Here is a 13,124-nt window from a genome sequence, read left to right as displayed (position 1 = left end):
GTGACCCATTACAGTGACCTCAGGGCCACACACACACACACGAATCGCGCCCCACACGCGCGCGCACGCACACACACACACACACACACACACACACACACACACACACACACACACACACACATAGCTGCTTCTGAATCTGGTGTGACTGGATTATTTATTCAACATAACCCGTTCATGTCTCACATCTATCGTGCTAAATTGGATTTGTGCCTCTTCGCGCGCATGTGTGTGTTTGTGTGATGAGAGAGAGAGAGAGAGAGAGAGAGGGAGAGAGAGACGCTTAGTTGAAATGCGCGGTGCATTCTTCTGTGGAGGGCGAAGCGAGCAGCCATCTGCAGGGCAGCAGAATTGCTCGAAATCCTCTCAGTGATAATTGAGCCTTTATCGCGGGCACGGTGAGGAAATAGGAATTAATTTGTCCAAACAAACTTGCCGCATTATTTTCCCGGGAAGACAAAATCTGCAACATTTTGGTCAAAGTGAAGTTGTGTTGGAGCCACCGGGGAGTCTTGTCCCCTCACAGTCCCGTGAGGGTTGATTTGTCCCCCTGCGGAGTGCGCAGCCTTTCATCAGCCCGGAGGATCCACAGCGCTGGAGGTGCATTTGGAGAGTAGAAATACAATGGTAAGATTTTACAGAAACGGATGAATTAGAATGGAGTTAACTCAATTTAATCGTCACGTTTTTGTACGAACGTTGGTGTTGAAGGATGTTCGGGAGGAGAGTGGGAATGAACATGCCGGAATCATGCGGCATGTGTCGGCTGAGCTCACTGAGGAGGCTCATTCCCCTCAGCGCCTCCTCACAGCCTGCAGTTTGCACAATTACTGCAAACGGACAACATTAAGCATGAAAATGAGATGACAGAAAAGCACTGCATGAGGTTATTAGAGGAGAAATAGCTCAGTGATACCCATCACATGCTCTCCAACATACTGACAAATGGGTAGTTTATAGCTGGCCATAGGCATGAAGTGGACATGATATTTGATACTTAAAATTGATGTTAGAGTCAATGTTACGTTGCTGTGATGGAAATTCTAGTTTCCTTCCGTGTCTATGCACCTTTCATACAGTCATGCACGCATTATAACAGCAGTGGATCCAAATATATTGGGCCTATAACATATTATTTGCAGGAATCCAGACACCCAACAATAACATTAATATTACTCCTTATTTTTCCATTAAAGATATAGTATTTAGCCTCTGGTATTCCTGAAGATCTGTGAAATCCAGCCCTTTGCATAAAAGCTGTGACCTTGTAATGAATCTACTGTCACTGAATCACAATTGCTTCCTTTTCTTCTCTCGGTGTGTGTTTGGGCGGTTTAGGTGGGTTAAAACAGCAGTGAAAAGCCTTTCAGTCCTCTGTGTGTTTGATAGAGGTGGGCTTCCTCTTAGCGCTGTTCACTACTTCATGTTTACAAATGTTCATGTCTGGCCAGAAAAGGTGTGTGGAGGTGTGTGTGTATTCCTGCATGTCCCTCTGGTTTGATTGCTGCAGATTGATTGATAAAAACAAGGCTGGTGTTGAGCTATTTGTTTACATTTCTGAATGCTCAGCTGCTGCCTCATTCAGAAAGAGTGATGAATGAGTGGCACATCCGCCCTGAATCCTAATTTGAGGCCAAACAGCTGCGACAAGTCTGGTTTTGCAAAAACAACAGCAACGAGATCAGTGCTTGCGTTGACTTTTTGTGGAAGGATAAATACCCCTGCTGAACATCTGTGAGAGCTGTTTAAATATCAGAGCATGTTTATGCAGGGAAATTTACAGTTCACATCTGGTTCAACACAATCACACAAACCACAGAATCCTGTTTAGATTTGCTTGACTTGTTGGAGACAAAGAAATCCACAGTTCGTCATGAAGATCTTGCTGCTCAAAACATTGGGCGAAACATTTGCAGCATAAGTGCACAAGTATCAGGGAAGAGCTTTTCTGTCTCTCAGATCTCTGTGATGCTGACATTTAAATGGCCCAATTAGCCTTGTTGTGTTGGCTGGCCTGAGCAGCAGAGGAAGGAGAAAGTGAGGGAGGAGAGGACATTAGGCAACAGGCCCAGTCTCAGCACGGCAACCTTGTAACACGCCCAGTATCATGCATGACCCGAGTGTCATTTAGCCACATCAAGGAGATCCTTTATGGATACTGATGCAGAAGGCTGCACATTATATGAGATTTCACCCCTTTATGGGTCCTTAAATGTATTGTTTTCAATTTATATGAAACACTTCACTGTCTGCATATTCTGTCTCTGCATATATATGATGCTTAGACCGAGTGGAAAACTCGGGACACCATGCTTTCATGGCTGAACCATTTAAGATGTATTGTGCATCATTTTAGACACATTTCCACAAAATTCAGCCAGATATATCAATTATTTATCTCAAGAAATTAAAATTAATGTCTGTTTAAAAAGTGTCTATCCACAAATTTTGCGAAGATGGACCCTCCAGCAGACTTTAACAGGTTAATGATGAAACACAAGCATTCAGATGGTCCAAAAATCCAAATCTGGTCCAAACTGTTTTCTTTTGACATTTATAAGATTTTTCTCTTGCAGTAGAGGCATTACAGTTTGCATTGAGACATGTGAATCTACTGAGCACCTCCACCTTTTTTTTTTGCTTAAGAAACAACACACTAGTTATTGTTGCATTGCAAAGCTACGACTATTGTTGTGCATGGAAAATTCAGTGCTCCTTTAAACGTAAATTTAGCTTATAAAAGGATATTTTTTTCCATCAAAGTATCAACAGAGTCTCTCCTGTCTCTCTCTGTCATAGCAGGAAAAGCCCAGGTGTAATTCTATAACATTTAGGTTTACCAGCTCCAGGGCACTGGTATTATGTATGCTGGCATGGCTCACTGGGACAGTTAAATGGAACAGAGCAACACCTCATGTTAGTAAGTACACCTGTGGTTTCCCCGCTATTATAGGTAAAAATGTATACAAAGAAAAAGATCATTTTTAAAGTGCTCAGATTCAGTGTTCCTCCCACTGATAACACATTCATCCTCTCTTTCACTTTGCACCTCACTATGCCAGGACTGCTCGACTGCCAATAGTCTCCATGTGCATTTGCGAGTTTTGTTTGCACTAATTTTAGAAAAACAGGGCCCTATGACTGCTGTGTGTAACTTGCTCTGAGTAACACATTACAAAATCGCCATTACTGCAATTCTACTGCTTTAGCTGGTAAGTGAAAAAATAACAAATTAAAATTTCAAATTAAGTAACGCAGTTGCAATTACTGAACTTTAATTGGGCTCACTAATTACTCATCGTTACTTCTGTGTAGGGTGTGGCAGTATAAGGGTATTTAACCTGTAACGAGTAGAGATTTGGCAGTAGTTTCCACTGCAGAGCTATCGCTGAAGCTGGATTTACATTCACAGTGTATGAACTGCTACACAGCAAGCGAGTGGGCATGTTGATGATGTTACATGTAACTGTGCAGCTAACTCTGAGTGTAAAGGATTAGTACTCTTTTCTGTTTATCTGTGTATTGTTTTCCACTCTTTTGTTGTTGTTGCACATATGTCCAAATACATGCAGTATTGCAATCAACAGTAAAACTGCATTTCTACCCACCCTACCAAACGGAGTATTTTCATAGAGTTTATATGAGAAAGCAGCTTTTGTGTCAGCGGGTTACACGATGCAGCAGTCCTGCTGCCTTGTAAGGTCATGTGACTTGGGCAGCAGGACCGCTCACCATGTTCTCATGTGACCTGAGAGCAACATTGATGGCAATAATGCACCCCCATAGCATCTCTGTTGGTCTCATTTCGAACATTTAAGTTTTCATTTTGAAAGACATTTCGTTTTACTGTTTTTAGTCTTGTTTTTGTGCAGTCTCCTGCAAGGCAGCTGTTTTTGTGTGTATGACGTGGTCCAGTAGGGTTATTTTAAAGCATGTCTTAATTGAATGTACGTAACAACTATGAAACCATTGAACCATGTACCATTTCAAAGTAAAAAGACTGCAGCAGTCAGTAGCAGTCCTTTTATAAAATAATTCCAAGAGCTGTTCCATCAGGTCCATGATCAGTTTATGTCCTGGCAGGTTTAACGGTCTCTGTTTGGTGGTCAGCTCAGCTGTTACAGTTGAACTGTGGTGAAAAAATGCTGCCTCACGGTTCATTCGACCAAGCAGACAGCTGGAGTGGCCTTTGTTCAAACCTGCTGGTGACGCGAGTTTTAAAGTGTTTATAAAACACTTTATGTGTGGGGACAGTCCAGCCTCTCTTACCACTACGTCCATATTTCCTGCATTGTTTCTAATTGTTTATAACAACATCAATACTAACATGACTGTTGTTATTCTTCATGTCAAGCTCCCACTCCAAAACAGCAGATTTCAAAACCTGAGCGATGTCGAGTTCAGTGTGTGATTGGAAAAGAGTTCACATCTGTAGGACAAAACTTTTCACTTCCCATTTGCTGCTCATAACATGAGCTGTGACTGTAATAAAGCTCTGAGCAGCTGGTGAAGTTCACCCATCTGTGGTTACTGAGATGCTCTCTGCTTCTTTGAGGCTCTGTGTCACTTTAGCTTTTGTCTCTTGTTAAAGAACTGCTATCACTGTGTGACTAAAGTGTGGCCTTGATGGAATTGTATACTTTAGCTTCAGCCTGTCTACTTACCTTAAAATCCATCGATGTCAACCACAGATGCATCTTGTTATTTCTTCAGCTCTTGGACTGTTATATGGAAGCAGGGCTCCAAGTGCTTCTTTCAGGCTGCTTTGCTGTGGTTGAAGCTTTGTTGTTTGAGCTTTTCTGGGTAGTGATGTGACAAATGGCTTCTCATCTTTGAGGTACTTCTGGTAGCGTAGTTGACGTCTTCCAGCAATCGAAAATTGAAAAGTTGATTGAGCATCTTCAATCTCATTTTCGTTACTGGTACACTTTTAATAGAAAGTGAAGAAACTTGGGATCATCAAATATAATTATTTCTTAACTACTGATGCAAACATTGGTTAACATGAACAACATCATGTGGCAATTCTTCTATTAAATTCCACTGTCTAAAACAGTACAATGTAGCTTACAGGTAGGGAAGGTAGTCATTTCTGCCCTCTGGTGGTCGGGAGTATTAACACTCATCATTACGGTGATGATGGGTAAAAGCGTAGTTGTGTGTTTACCAACAAATGTTTGACAAAGTGTCCTTGAGCCCAGGTGGTAATATCCTTTAAGCAATCATGTGTTCACAAAGTGGTGAACCTCACTCCATATTAACCAGTGAATGACCAAGCCTTTCCAGGATGCCCCTTTCATACTCAATCATGATATTATCACCTGTTACCAATGAACCTGTTTACCTGTGAAATGTTCCAAACAGGTGTTTTGGAGCATTCCAGTCTTTAGTTGCTCCTGTCCCAACTTGTTTGAAATGTATTGCTGCATCAATTTCAGAATGAACATCAAAATCAATTAATGAATTTATTTATGGTTTACACAGTGTTCCAACTTTTTTTTATTCAGGGTTGAACGTGTAAAATGGTTTTGTTCCAAACCTATTTATAATAAGCCTCATATTATTACTTTTATAACCCTCTTTCCTTCATTTTTGTGTCAGTTACAATTTGATGCAACATGAACTGGTTGTCTGGATTATGCTCTCTAGGGATGGGCAATATGGAGCTAAAATAATATCACAATATTTGAGGGTAAAAATTATATTCTTGATATTGTGTTAAAATATGGAGTTCAACTTGGCAAAGATGTGGTGATGCTCAGCATGAATAGCTTGTCTGCTTGGTTCAGAACTCTGAGCTCTCCTTGGTGGATTTTTGGCTCCCCTTGTACTTAACCAGGTGCTTTTGCTTGAGGTAGAAAAGTTTGTTGTCACAGTCTTCTTGCACTTCTTACATATTACTGTGGTTTGTTGTACATCTCATCTTTTCTAACCAAACATCTTCCACATTACTGAAATCATCCCTCTCTTTGGAACCAACTGTACCTTTTGGATTCTGTAGCAATGTTACTTTCACTTTCAGCCAAGCTTCTTGTTGCTGTGCATAACAGTATGATGTCATTACGTGAGCAAGGCAGTGTTAGGCTTTGCCTTAAATACTTTACAGGACTCAAAAGATGCAGATTGGTAGGTGGAATTAATAAACAAAAGTAAAGTTATTACACAGACTCTCTTAACAAAAAGCATACTCACATTGAGTGACATGGCTGGAAATGGCTGGAAGGCAACAAGGAAAGAGGTAGAGATGGGCGTTAACTGGGAGACGTGGAATGTGGATGAACCGTTATGGAGGATGGAAACTTCTGTTTTATCCCCTGGGTGCACACAAGGGCTGCACTGGTATTGTCTGGGGCTTGGGTGGGTACTCAGGCTTTGCTCCGAGCACAGATGGTGCAGGCAGCAACATATTCACTGCGTCTGCCACCAGAGACGGCCACCAAAAGTGATGGCTAAGGAGGGAGATGGTCCAGTTGGCTCCAGGGTGGCAAGTAAGGTGGGAAGCATGAGTCCATTGCAGCACCTCTGAATGGACTAGATTAGGCACAAAGAGTTTATTAGGTGGACCGTTACCTGGATCAGGATGCTGTTGCTGGGCTTCCCAGACTACTCTTTAATGTCCCAGGGAAGTGCTGCGACAACCACACTAGCAGGCAGAATGGTGCTGGAAGTCGCATCAGGCTCAGATGGGGAGAACTGACGGGAGAGTGCATGATCCTTGTTGAATGCTTCCCAAAGGTCATGATACACAGGGGAAACTCTGGAGAGGTCTGGGAGGTCAGATGAGGAGATGAGTGAGCTGGAGACTCCACCTGCTGATGGGAGAGCAGGATGAAGGCAGAGAGAGTGACAGTGGGAGCTCCAACCCACAATTTTGCCAAGAAACCAATCAATGTCAGGGTTATGGAGCTTCAGCCAGGGAAGACCGAAAATCAGAGGTGAATGTGGGGCTTGAATGGTGTGAAAGGAGATCTCCTCATGGTAGTTATCAGCCAGGATAAGTACAACTGGAGTAGTGCGGTGTGTTACCTTTGTCAGGAACTTGCAATTTAAGGTATACGGTTTAATGGGTCTTTCTAGTGCCTCTAGTTTGCAGCCAGCCTATACTGTGAACCGCTCGTCCAAATGGTCATCCTCAGTTCCAGAATCTACAAGGGCAAGAAGAGACAGAACCTCCCCTCCCACACACAGAGAGGCTTGGTCGTCGGGGAATTAGGAACAAGTGATTTTGAAAAATAAAACCTTTTTTAACCCTGAGTTCAGTTTTGTTTCAGTCAGTAGATCGATCGTTGGGGCCCAAAACTGTGTTTGTATAGTCTGTCCTACCACACCAGGAAATGAGGAAGGGGATCTTTCTTCACAGGGTAAGTTGTCCTACCACCCCAGGAAATGAAGAAGGGAATCCACTTCAGAAACAGTCTGTCTAGTTCTTCTTTCAATTCTTGTAGGTTTGCCGCCATCCAGTTAACTGGAATCTCTCATTTTCAGTGGGTGCTGTCTTTGGCTTCAGATTTGTCAACAGTTTCTCCAGCTACCAAAACCTGACCGCTGAGTGGTTTGAACCACTGCACCTCCCGACAGATCAGTGCAGTTAATTTCAGCGTCAATTTAAACAAACAAACAAAAAGTTTGGAGCAGAGCTACCAATATTAGCACAGCAACAACGAGATGAAGAAGATGGCGATCTCCCACGCACCAGGCTCTCGACAGACTCGTAACAGCTGCTGGGAGTCTCCACTGATTGCCAACTCTGCAGCAGATTAGGCCACGTAATTGCCATACTTTAGTGTCACTCAAGGGAACAGTATTAACTCTTTATATACCACTTACAGTACTGCCACTTCTGATAACCTGGATTACACACAGGTGATTAGGCGGCAGCCAGCCGACAGTGTAGGAGACCACGCCCAGCCTCATACAGACAGGGGAATGGCTGGAAAGACAAGTAACACTAAGGGAAAAGGGGAGAAGGAAAACACTTGGGACAGACAGATGGGCAGATCCTAACAGTCAGAATATTGCCATTACCATGATATGAGAGTTTTTATGATCATATGAGAAAATATTGCACAGTCATTGTGAATGATATGATACGGTACGGTACGCCCCTAGTGCTCATTGGTAATGTTTTTTTAGTGAAGGAAGTACTGGGTTTTTGTACCACAGACATGCTATGAGCAGCAACATCAAATTTACTGCAGCGTTTTTACAGAAGTACCATTGAATCAGGTGGTTCCTTACAGTACTTGAGTAAATGTATGCGGTTACTTAATTCCTGGCTTGTTATGGAGGCATTCAGGCCGGATCTGACTGTTTTGCTCCTCCTGGAATGTTTGTCTCTGGCAATGCTGTGTGATTTTTTTTTTTTTTTGGAACTATTCCTTTATTTTTGTTCCAAAGTGTCTTTGCCTCAGTCTCGTGACTATGCAACCCCTCCTTGGTGAATTGTGGGAAAAACGGGACATAATGGGAGCGAGAAACCAGGACAGTTTTCATCTCTCTCCTTCTCCAGCTCTCTCCGACTCTCTCTCTCTCTGTAATAAGTGCACCTCCCTCTGCCACCCCAAAATGATGAAGACTAAGTCATGTCTGTGTATATTAATTCCTCCCATAATTCCTTGGGCTAAATATAGAGCCTGAGACTTGAGTGACTTACTGTGATATTCACTGGGATTTAGACAGTCAAGCATTGGATTAACACATTAGATGATGATTCTTGAAGAGAAGAATTTCTTCTATTTTCTGAAGAAAGAAGCAGTCAGTGTTCAGAGGATGAGAGCTTGAAAGAGAAGAAGAGTTTGGGGTTGAGGGTCTGTTTGTGAGTGGAAGGGGATAAGCCGGTGCATGCCTTTACTCTCCAGGCCACAACAGCTGTCAAAGCCTCACCAGAACCTATCCTGAGGGACAAAACTGCTCCCAGTTTTCCCACCAAATGCAAACATGAAGACACACATCAAGGTAGCTCATTCTTTCTTTCTGTCCTACCTCTTTCTCTACTTTATCCCTCCATATTTTTCTGTGATGTGTCTCCACACAGAGGTTTTAAAGCTTTGTTCTGGTCAGAGCAGCAGCATTTTAGGTGAGTGATCATTAAAAGAGGCTTTCTCCTCTTGTCCTGCTTATCCCTGCGAGAAAAAAAATTCCTCTTCTCCCAAGAGGAATTGCTTCTCTCACTACAAACACGCATGCACTTTCTTAAGGAAGCTGCTGATTCAGATTCTTTCAGCCTCTGCTTCTTGACTTTTTCCATTTCCTGCTTTGTTTATCTTACCCTTGTCATGCACATTTAGTATTTATGAGTGCTGTAATAAACCTAAAGACTAGTGTCTAAAATGTGTATATGTTTAGTTTAGAAAGTGAGCATGGTTGTGTGTGCATGTGTGTTTCTTTAATTATTGTGTGTGTGCTCTTTAGATGGTGCATCAAACATTACACACACTCTGACAGTGTTGAACATGAAAGCCACTGAGACTCATTAATCCACTGATTACAGCTCAGGGAGGAGAGTCCTGAGCAGCTGCTGGGCAGACACACAAACACACACACATATACACAAACACACACACACACACACACACACACACACACACACACACACGCATGCACACACACGCGCGCGCGCACACACACACACACACACACACACACACACACTTTCTGAAGCTTTTCAATAGCCTCATGTGTATTATCATTGCTCACTTCTGGTTGGAGGTAGGACCTTGTCTAGTGAATTGTAACCACTACTGCTGTGGGTGGGACTGAGCGTGTAGCCTCAGTGATAGCTGTGCCTGGTTGCCTTTGTAATCTCAAAATGTTGGACTTTTGCAGCAACTCAACAATAAGTCAACAATTTACTGGTGTTTAATGAATATTGCACGTCTATTTTTTTTAATCTTGCAAAAACAATGTTGTTTTACATTTTCTCATGATATTCACTTTATGTTGCTACAAGATTTTCTGAGCTCTTCTTGTCATCCCTGATTCACTGTGAATTGGATTCCACACATCAGCAAAACATTAATAAAAACTGTTTTCAACACAGGGCTCCTCTACAAGACAGTGCCACGATGTTTGCTCGTAAGGCCAGACTTCTGTTGATACTGTAGGCCTCCTGAGATTTTTCAGCCCATGGGCACTTGCCCAGTTGGTAACCAAGCTTCCGTTTTGTTGGAAATAAAATCCAGGAGAAAATCTTGGAACTCAGAATGCAGACTGGGTTGTCTATTAATCGGATGGTGGTGCATCTTGAAATGGGAAAGGTACTGAACCCCAAATAGCTCCTGATGGTGTGCCATCAGTGTGTGTGAATGTGGCATGGGTTTTAAAGCACAATGATAGATTGGTAGACTAGAAAAGCATATATAAATGCAGTCCATTTACAATTTAACCAGTCACACCTGGCATCCATCAAGCAGTGTATTTGATATAAATACAGAACTGAATTTGTAGATTATTCCTTGAATAACACACCAATCAGATGCATCCCCTGCATTAATCCTTATCATTGTGGGCCTATAAATCAACAGCAGTGGAGGCAGCAGTAAATTGCATTTGATGAAGTCGCCTACAGGTGGTTGAGTGTGGGAGGTGTCGGCACTTCCAGGCTATCTTATTGGAGTGTGGTCACCCTATCTCTGCAAATAGACTCTCCATTTCCCATTCACTGAGACTGAAACCAGCATGACTGATGAATCCTCTTTTTTTTCTTCAAAGAAGAAATGGTTCATGTAGAAAAGATTTTGTTATAGTCCGTCAGACTGGGTTTCATGGTTCAGTGTGGCCTCTTGGCTGAAATCAGAATTCACATTTATAAAACTCTGATCTACTGATCTGCAAGTTCGGCTGACATCTGTTCTTTTTCTCTTATTCACAATCCAAGAATCTATGAATATGTAATATTATTTCCAGTGTTTAGCTGCTGGACAGTGTTGTACTGAAGGCATCAAGTTTCCACATCACATGTGTGTAAGTTGAATACTGGACCAGGATTGGCTTCCAAGCTATTTGTGATTTGATTCTACAGTGGAAGTAATTAAGCATGTTTGTGGTTAGTCTAATTGAATCCAATTGTAATTCACTGTGGTTCATCAGGTGAAAGTAGCTAAGAGAGCAATTCATTTTTCATACTGGCCCACTTTTTCCTTCAATAAATGATGATGATGATTGTATTTTATGTTTTCTCAGGCTGTCTTTGATTATATGCAATTTTGTTGAGAGATCTGAAAAAATAAAGGGTGACAAAAATGCAAAAATAGAAGAAATTAGGAAGAGGGCAGGTTCTTTTCACAGCACTTTAGCTTCGTTTTTGTTTTCCTTCTCCTCTCTTTCTCTAAACACTCTCATAGTGAGACTACTCCCACTTTGGCAGAGTGAGATACCATCAGTGTTTTGGTGGTTTGTAACATGTGAGTGTTTTCCTCAGAAATGAATTAATGGCAGTTTGTGCTCAAGCACTCACCATGAAAGCTTTTCTGTGAACATCAGCAGTTATTATGGCGGCCTTGGCAAAGCTGCGGTCTCGCATTCATGTTGTGTCTTGTTTTGTTATTTTTCTGTTTTCTGTGTCTTCTTCGTTGACTTATTCTAACAAAGATGAATGAAGCTCAAGCTTTGTGTGGGGCTGCAATGCATTAATATGCTGGATACAGGACTCACATTAAATGAGATCGGTTTGCATAAGGAAATGCTTCCACTTTTTCTACTGAAATACTCAAAGTTACCTTAGGTTCACTGTTTACTGCCTTTAAAAACTGAAGTCCATCATGAAATCTCAAGCACTCTATTTACAGTAGAGCAGAAGAAGGAGCAGAAGGAGGTTCCAGGTCCACGTGGTTCTGTTCAGATCCAAACTCAGCAGCTCTCTCAGCTGTTGCTCCTGACAACAGGAGGAGGAGGGGCTTGTTGCTGGCAGGGTTTTGGTGGAGTAGGAATGCCAAGCTGCCAAGCTCTCCCTGTGGGACGAGGCCCGAGTGCTCAGCCCTGCTACTTGGCTTTACTTGTGCGAACCCTCCAGGCCTGCAGAGTCAGGCTGCACCCACGAGCACACACAGATTCATGAACATGGGCTCATTACAGACTCACAACTTGACATGTTTGTGTTCACATGCAGTTGAAAAGACATTAGATGGGCTGACAGCCTCTTTGTAATAGCTGCCTACCACTGGTGAAAGTGAAAATGAAGTAAAAGGCATTGATATGAAGACATTCATGCAATGTAACTCAAAGCAGCACGTGTTCTCCTGGAAGTCTTCAGCAGCTAGAACGAGCTGGAGTAGGCCACCACCTGGCTGCGTGGACCATCAACTACCTCACCAACAGACCACAGTATGTGAGGCCTCGCAACTACATGTCCGATGCGTAGTTTGCAGCATGGAGGCTCTGCAGGGGACAGTGCTCTCTCCTTTCCTCTTCACACTTTACACATCAGACTTCAGACACAACACCAACAGCTGTCACATCCACAAGTTCTCAGATGATACAGCCATCATTGGACGTGTATCACAGGGGAACAAACTGGAATACAGAGAGGTCATAACCAACTTTGTTGACTGGTGTGGACTGAACCACCTGCACATAAACATCAGCAAGACAAAGGGATGTGGCATGGATTACACCGGTCAGCATCCAGGGTTTGGTCACTGAGACTTTGGGCGTGCACAAATATCTTGGCGTTCACCTTAACTACAAACTGGACTGGACAAATGACACAGATGTCCTGTACAGGAGGAGCCACAGTTTTCCACACCTGCTAAGAAGACTGAGGTCCTTTGGAGCATGTAGGACACTTTATGACTCTGTGTTGGCATCTGCAGTTTTCTATGCAGCGGTCTGCTGAGGCTGTGGAAGCTCTGTGAGGGACAGGAAACGGTTGAGATTTGGCTCTGTCCTGGACTGCCCTCTGGACACCATCGAAGAGGTGGGTGAGAGGAGGATGTTAGCCAAGCTGACATCGATCATGGACAACTCATCCCACCCCCTGCATGAGACGGTGGGGGGCTTAAGTAGCTCCTTCAGTAAGACTGCTGCATCCAGTGTGAAAGACAGAACGCTACCACAGGTTCTTCATCCCAACAGCTGTCAGACTGTTTAACTCCAGCACCATGTAATGTAGCACTGTGTCGATGCTT

The 13,124-nt window shown here is 42.9% G+C and overlaps 1 protein-coding gene across 2 annotated transcripts in view; it reads left to right on the top strand.

Annotated features, from left to right (window-relative positions):
- The first annotated feature begins 301 nt into the window (after positions 1-301).
- adcyap1r1b (adenylate cyclase activating polypeptide 1b (pituitary) receptor type I) overlaps positions 302-13,124 on the top strand; it is a 33,653-nt gene continuing 20,830 nt past the window's right edge. For both annotated transcript variants that reach the window (XM_076723300.1, XM_076723290.1), the window contains exon 1: positions 302-627. The gene's annotated coding sequence lies outside the window, so the exon portion shown is untranslated. The remainder of the gene's footprint in view (positions 628-13,124) is intronic.

The sequence above is a fragment of the Chaetodon auriga genome, chromosome 3 (assembly GCF_051107435.1).
Source record: "Chaetodon auriga isolate fChaAug3 chromosome 3, fChaAug3.hap1, whole genome shotgun sequence".
Classification (NCBI taxonomy): domain Eukaryota; kingdom Metazoa; phylum Chordata; class Actinopteri; order Chaetodontiformes; family Chaetodontidae; genus Chaetodon; species Chaetodon auriga.
The sequence above is the reverse complement of the archived record's forward strand: the minus strand, read 5'-3'. Positions and strand labels throughout refer to the sequence as shown.